The 7,933-nt window shown below is 53.3% G+C and overlaps 1 pseudogene; it reads left to right on the plus strand.

The window, feature by feature from the left end:
* The first annotated feature begins 1,831 nt into the window (after positions 1-1,831).
* Positions 1,832-2,784, plus strand: LOC140680769 (olfactory receptor 14J1-like; annotated as a pseudogene).
* Positions 2,785-7,933: the final 5,149 nt, after the last annotated feature.

Here is a 7,933-nt window from a genome sequence, read left to right on the forward strand (position 1 = left end):
TCATTAAAGTCCTTGTGCTGTGTCTGCTGCTGAGCTGGGCCAGGCTCCTGACACAGAAGCAGCTCCTGACAACCAAGAAAAGATTCAAAAGCACATTTCTCTTGCTGAGCAGCTCTTCTCCCAGCCCAGCAGGGCTGGGGCACTGCCTGCAGCCAGCCCGGGCACAGCACAGAGGCACTGAGAGCTTCAATCAGTCAGGGCTGGGAAGGGCTGAGAAGTGCCTGGGGCAGAATCACTGCCAGCCCTTGGCACAGGAACCTCTGGCTGCAGGACAATGCAGCTGCAGCTCCTGGAGAGATCTCCTGCAGCTGGAACATCCCAATGCCCACAGACCCTGTGAGTACCACTCTGAGCATTTCTGGTGCAGGGCAGGTGAAATGCTCATGAAGCTCTGACATGCTGAGGGCTTCTTATCAGTCATAGAATATTTCCAAGACAAGGATTTTGATAAAAATAAGGAAATCCCCTGAGAATTTGTATTCAGTTTCCTACAATTGGAGAATGTCAGGGAGGGAGGATAAATATTAAAGGTGTTATTAATTTTGACAAGTGCCTGAGACATCTGAACTGTCACTTTTAGTGATCAATAGGTTCACAGGAGATCCCTATTGTGCTTTCAGCCACTCTGCCCGTGGACAGCACCAGCATCACTTTTGCTGGAGCCATTTGGCTCAGACTGAGCTGTCTTGTCTCCAAGCTGCAACCAGAACCTGCCTCCAGCCAGTGCCCAGCAAACAGGCAGGGTTCTGAAGGACCAAGGAGAGGTCACAGAGATTTGGGGTCTGTGAGAGCTGGCAGGGAGAGATCAGGCACAGGGAAACACCTGCAGGAGGAAAATCTCCAGGAAGCAGAGAGAAGACCAGGCAATGAGAGAAAACAAACCCAGAAATACCGTGGCAGGCAGAATTCAGAGATCTCCACAGGATTCCCTCCAGTGCAGCCCCTCCCTCTGCACAAGCCCCCTTGCTCCTGTGCCCCAGCCAAGCCTCTGCCCTCAGGGCCGTGGCTCCAAGGTGTGCAGCCCCTCCTGTGCAGGCGGAGCTGCAGCAGAGCCATGGGGCAGCTCTGCAGCCCCGGGCCCAGTTCCCTCTGCAGAACACAGGGCTGGGAGCAGCTGCCCGGCACGGGGGGCTCTGGCAGGGGGCACAGCTGGCTCAGGGTGACACAGCTGTCCCCAGTGCCCGGCTCTGGGCAATGCTGGCAGTGCAGCCAGGGAAGCAGCTGCATCTCCCTTCATCCAATGCCATCAGAAGGACACTTGGGAGTCTCCCTGAGAGTTCAGTCCAAGCTGGGAGCTTCAATCCAGGATGCAAACCTGTCCTAGAGTATCTCTGTGTTATAGGATTGATGAAGAAAGGCAGAGGTGTTCTGACATTGAAAGTGCTGTTGGGTTGGTGAAATAAGCAAAGTGAGTCCTTGGATTCAAATGTGGACCTGGACTGTGGTGGATCCATCTGCTCTCAGCAGTACCTGGAGCTTTCGAAGTTGATCACCTTCTACCTGAGAAAGATTTAAGCCCAGAGAAACTCGGAACAGGTCAGAATGCCAGGCCATCTCCCCTCACTCTTCATTCATCACTTTGCCTCACAGAACTTGCTCTGTTCTCCCTGAGTGCAGCAGAAATGCCAAAGGTTTCTGATATCCAGGGATACATGAGAGACATGGGGGCAGCTTAAAAAGAAAACCCCAGAACTCTTGAACACAAAAAGGTGTCTCTGTGTGTTATGGAGAAGGGTGTATGGGAAATAGCTTTAATTTTGATTAAATGTAACTCCTCTAACTCTTCCCTGTCCTTTTCTCTATGAACAGGCCCCATGTGCAGGCACAGCAAATGTCCAATGGCAGCAGCATCAGCCACTTCCTCCTGCTGGCACTGGCAGACATGCGGCAGCTGCAGCTCCTGCACTTCTGCCTCTTCCTGGGATCTCCCTGGCTGCCCTCCTGGGCAACAGCCTCATCATCAGCGCCGTAGCCTGCGGCCACCACCTGCACACGCCCATGTTCTTCTTCCTGCTCAACCTGGCCCTCAGCGCCCTGGGCTCCATCTGCACCACTGTCCCCACAGCCATGCACAATTCCCTCTGGGACACCAGGGACATCTCCTACACAGTACGTTCTGCTCTGGTATTTCTGCTTATCTTCTTCATGGGAGCAGAGTATTCCCTCCTGACCATCATGTGCGATGACCACTACATGTCCCTGTGCAAAGCCCTGCACTACGGGACCCTCCTGGGCAGCAGAGCTTGTGCCCACATGGCAGCAGCTGCCTGGGCCAGTGCCTTTCTCTATTCCCTGCTGCACCCGGCCAAAACATTTTCCCTGTCTCTGTGCCATGGCAATAGCCTGGGCCAGTTCTTCTGTGAAATCCCCCAGATCCTCAAGCTCTCTTGATCCAAATCCTACCTCAGAGAACTTGGGCTCATTGCAGTTAGTGCCTGTTTAGGACTCAGATGTTTTGTGTTCATTGTTTTCTCCAATGTGCAGATCTTCAGGGCTGTGCTGAGGATCCCCTCTGAGCAGGGACGGCACAAAGTCTTTTCCACCTGCCTCCCCTCACCTTGGTGTGCAGTCCCTCTTTGTCAGCACTGCTCACCTGAAGCCCCCCTCCATCTCCTCCCCATCCCTGGATCTGGCACTGTCAGTTCTGTACTTGGTGGTTCCTCCAGCCCTGAACCCCCTCATCCACAGCCTGAGAATCAGCAGCTCAAGGCTACAGTGAAACATGCAGTGAAACATTTCAGAAACATTAAACTGCTGGCCAATTTTTGCTAATCACTTTTAACAAAAGTAATCTTTGACACTTCTTGTTGGTTTCATTTTGGAAGTTCTTTTTCTTTGTAAAATGCATTTAATATTATCCTCAAAAAAATTTCATTGCGCCATTTCTCACTTTGTTTCTCTCCACCTTCCCTGCGACTATAGACTGTGTCAATGAGGGGCTGCCTCTCAGTGACTTTAAAGGAACTAAAAGATTTCCCAGCAAAGTTTTCTCCAGAGATACCCCTTTTGTGACCTTCTCTGGAGCTGCAGCAGCAATGTCTGTGTGCAGAGCTGGGGCAGATCAGTGCTGGCACAGCAGCTGTGCCCAGGAGCAGCAGCACTTGGTGTTGCTGGTGCTGCTCCTGTGCCACAGCCCTGCTGCCCTGGTGGCCCTGGGGTTTCTGTAGGGCCTGAGTGTTTTTGTGGCTGGGCACAGTCCTGGGGGTGGCAGTGCCGGGGCTGCAGCAGGGACAGGCCATGGGCATTGCTGGGGCAGAGCTGATGCCTCAGGGCATGGCCTGGGGACTCTAGGATCATTGCATTGCCCAGGCTCTCACAAGAACACGGCCAGGCCAATGCTCTGCACAGAAACCCCCATAAGCAGCCCAAAGGTGGTCGTGGGCAGGCTGGGGACAAACAGAATGGCTGGTGCTCTGCAAGGGCCCTGGGGGAGATGGGAAGGAGCTGCAGAGCAAGAGCTGATCCATCCCCACAGTGTCCTGGACAGTCCAGTGCAGTATCCCAGAGCGTCCTCATGGACCTGACAACAACATCCCCCCTCTGCAGCCCTGGCCTCTCCCCCAGCTCACAGAGGTGCTGCATCCTTGCAGGCACAGACACGGCAGGACTGGCTCAGCAGCCCGTTTGCATTGCACACAGCAGGTGGGAGCACCCCATGGTGTTGGTGTGGGGACATGAACCTGAGGGAGCACAAATGACATCAGCCCCTGGGGCCAGGACGGGCTGGGGCATGGCAGGGAAACCACTCAGCTTTGTCATGGCCTCTGCAGTCAGCCTGAAAGTTTGTTCCCATCAGCTGAGAGTTTCCTGTCCCACTGCAGATGCTGTTGCTCAGAGCCAGGGCTTCCTGGCAGCCACCCCCAAACTGCCATGAGCATTTCCTTGGCTTCATCTTTGCTTTCTTTATTCCTCCTGCAACACATTTCTTCCTGTTGCCTGCCCCTTCTTCCTCTTCTGAAAGCAGCCCATCCCTGTTTGCTCTTTCTTCTCTGGCCCCCACTCCCAAAATTGGCACCATGGGAACGTCCCTTGGGCAGCAGGATCATCCTACAAGTGCTTCAGGAATTGTCTGCAGGTTCCTGCAGTTCCCCCTGCTGATCCCTTGCCAGAGGCACCACAGGCCAGGGGGGCACATCTGGTCAGCTGTGTCTGGCTGTGGGGCTCCCAGTTCTGGGCAAGGAGCTGCAGAGGCTCTGTAGGACTGACAGGATGGGCTTTGGGCCTGTGAGGAGAAGCTGAAGGACCTGGGCTGCTGCATCTTCTGAAGAGGAGGCCCAGGGCTCATCCTGCAACTGCTCCAAGGGTGGTTTCAGAGAATCACACAATCAGCAAGGTTTAAAAAGACCTTGGATGTCATCAAGTCCAACCTGTGCCCTGACACCACCTTCTCTCCCCTGAGCCTCCTCTTCTCCAGGATAAACAACCCCAGATCCCTCAGCCACTCCTCACAGGACTTGTGCTCCACACCCCTCAGCAGCCTTGCTGCCCTTCTCTGGACACGCTCCAGCCCCTCCCTGCCCATCCTAAATTGGAATGCCCAGAACTGGACACCGCACTGGAGGTGATGCCCAACCAGCGCTGAACACACAGGGGAAGCATCACTACCCTGCTCGTCCTGGCCACACCATTCCTGATCCAGCCCAGGAGCCATTGGCCTTCTTGGCCACCTGGGCACACTGCTGGCTCATATGCAGACTGCTGTCCATTTGTCCCTCCTGGCCCCTTTCTGCCTGGTTGCTGTCCAGCCCCTTTGTCCCCAGCCTGTAGTGCTGCAGGGAATGTTGTGGCCAAAGTGCAGGACCTGGCACTTGGACTTCTTAAATCTCACCCTGTTGGATTTAGGACCTCTGCAGAGACTTCCTACCGTCCAGCAGATCCACACTCCCAGTCAGCTTTTTGTCACCATGGTTCCATGAAGCCCTAGAGTGTCACAATTGTCTCTATGATTCCATCAGGCCTCCCAGTATTGCAATGTCCCTTTGGTTCCATGGGACCCCTTGGTGTCACAAAGTCCCTTGGATCCTTGGCCCTGCAGTATCACAATGGCCCCTAGGTTCCCCAGGGCCCTGCAGTGTCACAGTGGATTCCCTGAGGCCGCACTGTGCAGCAATGGCCTCCTTGGTTCCACAGTGTCACAATGGCCTCTTGGTCCCAAAAAGGACCCCATTGCCAAAATTGCTTCCTTCATTCCACACATACTTGCATTGTCACAATGGCCTCTTGGTTATACAAGGTGCCTTCATGTCACAGTGGTCTTTGTTGTTCCACAAGGCCCCAGAGAGTAACACTGACCTCCTGGCTCAGTGCAGTTTCACTTGGTCTTGTTAAACCTCACCTTGTTGGATTTGGCCCCTGGATCCAGCCTGTCCAGCTCCCTCTGCAGAGCCCTCCTACCCTCCAGCAGTTCCATACTTGTTGTTTCCCCCCCCTCCACGCAGCCCCCCAAAGAATCCGACTAGCTCAGAGATAGGGGCTGTGAGGGGAGGAATACCAGGGGAGGGAAAGGTATTCAAAAGAGGCTCTTACCCCAGGGTGTTGGAACAGCTCTCTTTATTCTGTGGTGTCCATGTGAGAGCGGGGCAAAAGAGAGAAAGAACAGGAAATCTCAGGGGTCTATATAGGTTTTGGACAGGGTGGGCTTTCCTGGCTCTCTGCCAACCCCGTTGGGGCAGGAAGGAGGATCCAAGGGTTATCTTGATCAGAGTCACAGGGTCCCGGGGGAAAGGGGGGCAAAGGGTGCCCATGAGCTCACCGTAACACATACTCACACCCAGTTTGGTGCCATCTACAAATTTGATGATGGTGGACTCAGTGCCCTCATCCAGATCATCAGTGTAGATATTAAATCCACACTGGCTGGCTCTAATCCCTCGGCCATCCTGCAGGTGCCCTGTGATGGCACTCAAGGTGATCTCTTCCATAACCCTGCCAGGCATCAAGGTCAGCCTGACAGTCCTGGAGCTCCCCAGCTCCTCCTTCCAGCCCTTCCTGGGGGATAGGGTCACATTGGCACCTCCAGTCCTCTGGGACCTCCTCGGTGAGCCAGGATTGATGATAAATGATGGAGAGCAGCTTGGGGAGCTCATCCACCAGCTCCCTCATGCCCCTAGGCTGGATCCCATCCCATACACCTGTGAACATCTGAGTGGCTCAGCTGGTCACCTACTGCTTCCTCCTGGATCACAGGGGGCTGTTCTGCTCCCTGTCCCCATCTACCAGCTCAGGAGAACTCTTGTCCTGAGGACAACCTGTCTTCTTGTTGTAAATTGAGACAAACAAGGTGTAAAGTACATTACCTTTTCCTTCTCTTTAGTTTCTTTTAGTTCCCTGTGTAGGAGCTGAGCTTGTGACCCCTTTATCTTTAGTTATATTCTCCACTGCATCCAATAAAGAATAGAGATTCTCCTTCTCTCTGCTTTTGCTACAAAATTTTCTATAAACCTTTTTTTTTTTTTTTTTTTTTTTTACAGAAGCCAACAGGTTAAGTTCTAATTGTGCTTTCACCTCTCTAATTTTCTTTCAGGATAGCCCTAGGACATCATTAAACACTTCCTGAGTTGCCACTCCTTTTTTCCTCTGAGTTCCCAGGAAAGCTGTATGGGCAGCCAGGACAGTAATTTTCCTCGCTAGCTCATCTTTTGACAAGCTGGGACAGGCAGCTCCTTCCCCATTAAGACGGCTTTCTTGAAATATGTTTATCCTTCCTAAGCCCCTTCCTTTTTAAGGGCTGCTTTCGTTTAAAATATCAGTACCTGATTCAGTACTCCCCAAATCAGAATCCTAAAAATGCCAAAGATTGCCCTTCCTAATTCCAGTGTAGAAGATTTGTTGCTGTCCTCTGCAGAGCTTCCTGCCCTCCAGCACAGCCACACTCCTACCCAGCTTGGTGTCACTGTGGAACTGACTGAGGCTGCCCTCTATCCCCTTGTCCAGATCAGCAAGAAAGAGATTTAAATGACTGGGCCACAATCCTGAGTTCTGGGGACGCTCCTGGATGTGACTCTGTGCCTCAGCTGCTCTGAGTGCCAGGGCTTGGATGAGGGAAAAGGTGGGTTGGGGGTATGGAAAAAGTGTTTTTGATTGTCAGCTGTGAAAAACCTTGGTTTTCATATATATTTGGGCTGCATTTGGAGGTGCTGGCGATTGATAGCAATTGGACATTGCTGATCTCAATCTATCTACAGGAAAAGAAAATTTAACAGGACAAAACTATTATCTTGGCATTGTTTTCTATATAGTAGATTCATCTTGAATAAATTTTTGAAATCTGTCTAATTAACCACAGAAGAATTGAAGACTTGAATTATTCCCATAGGCTTGTCTTGTTTGGGTGCTTTGAACAAATGTTTATGAGCTTTCCTCACTGAATTCCTGAATGGAAGAGCTCAAAGAAGAAGAGGCCTGTGGGGTAGTAAAATTCATCAGCAACCTCCAAGGGGCTGAGGATCCACTGTCATCAGAGCAGCAATGAACAGAAATGGGCACAGCTTTGTGGCTGCCCCAGCTCTGGGATGGGCCCTGGGCCTGGAGCAGGAGCAGCTCTGCAGGGCCCCAAGGCCGGGGCTCTTGTGCTGGCCTGGGCAGGTGGGATGGCAGGAGGGGCGTCAGAGCTCTCAGCACCTCAGCCAGAGGGGAGCAGGGCAGCCAGGAAGCTCCTTTGGCCTTGGCCAAGCCCCTTCCCCCATGGTGGGGCTGAGTCCTGGCTGAGCTGCAGCTGCTGCTGTGCCCTTGGCAGGGGCTGAGGCCGTGGGGCAGTGCCCAGAGCAGCCTGGCCTGAGCGGAGCTGTGGGGCCAGAGCCGGCTGGGCTGTGCTGGGGAGAGGCCCTTGGTGCTGCCCAGAGCTCAGGGCAGCTGGCAGAGCTTGCAGGGAGCTGGGCTGGGCTGGGAGAGCCTGGCACAGAAACCATCAGTGTCCATCTCAGCCTGGCTGAGC

The sequence above is a fragment of the Taeniopygia guttata genome, chromosome 28 (assembly GCF_048771995.1).
Source record: "Taeniopygia guttata chromosome 28, bTaeGut7.mat, whole genome shotgun sequence".
Lineage (NCBI taxonomy): Eukaryota > Metazoa > Chordata > Aves > Passeriformes > Estrildidae > Taeniopygia > Taeniopygia guttata.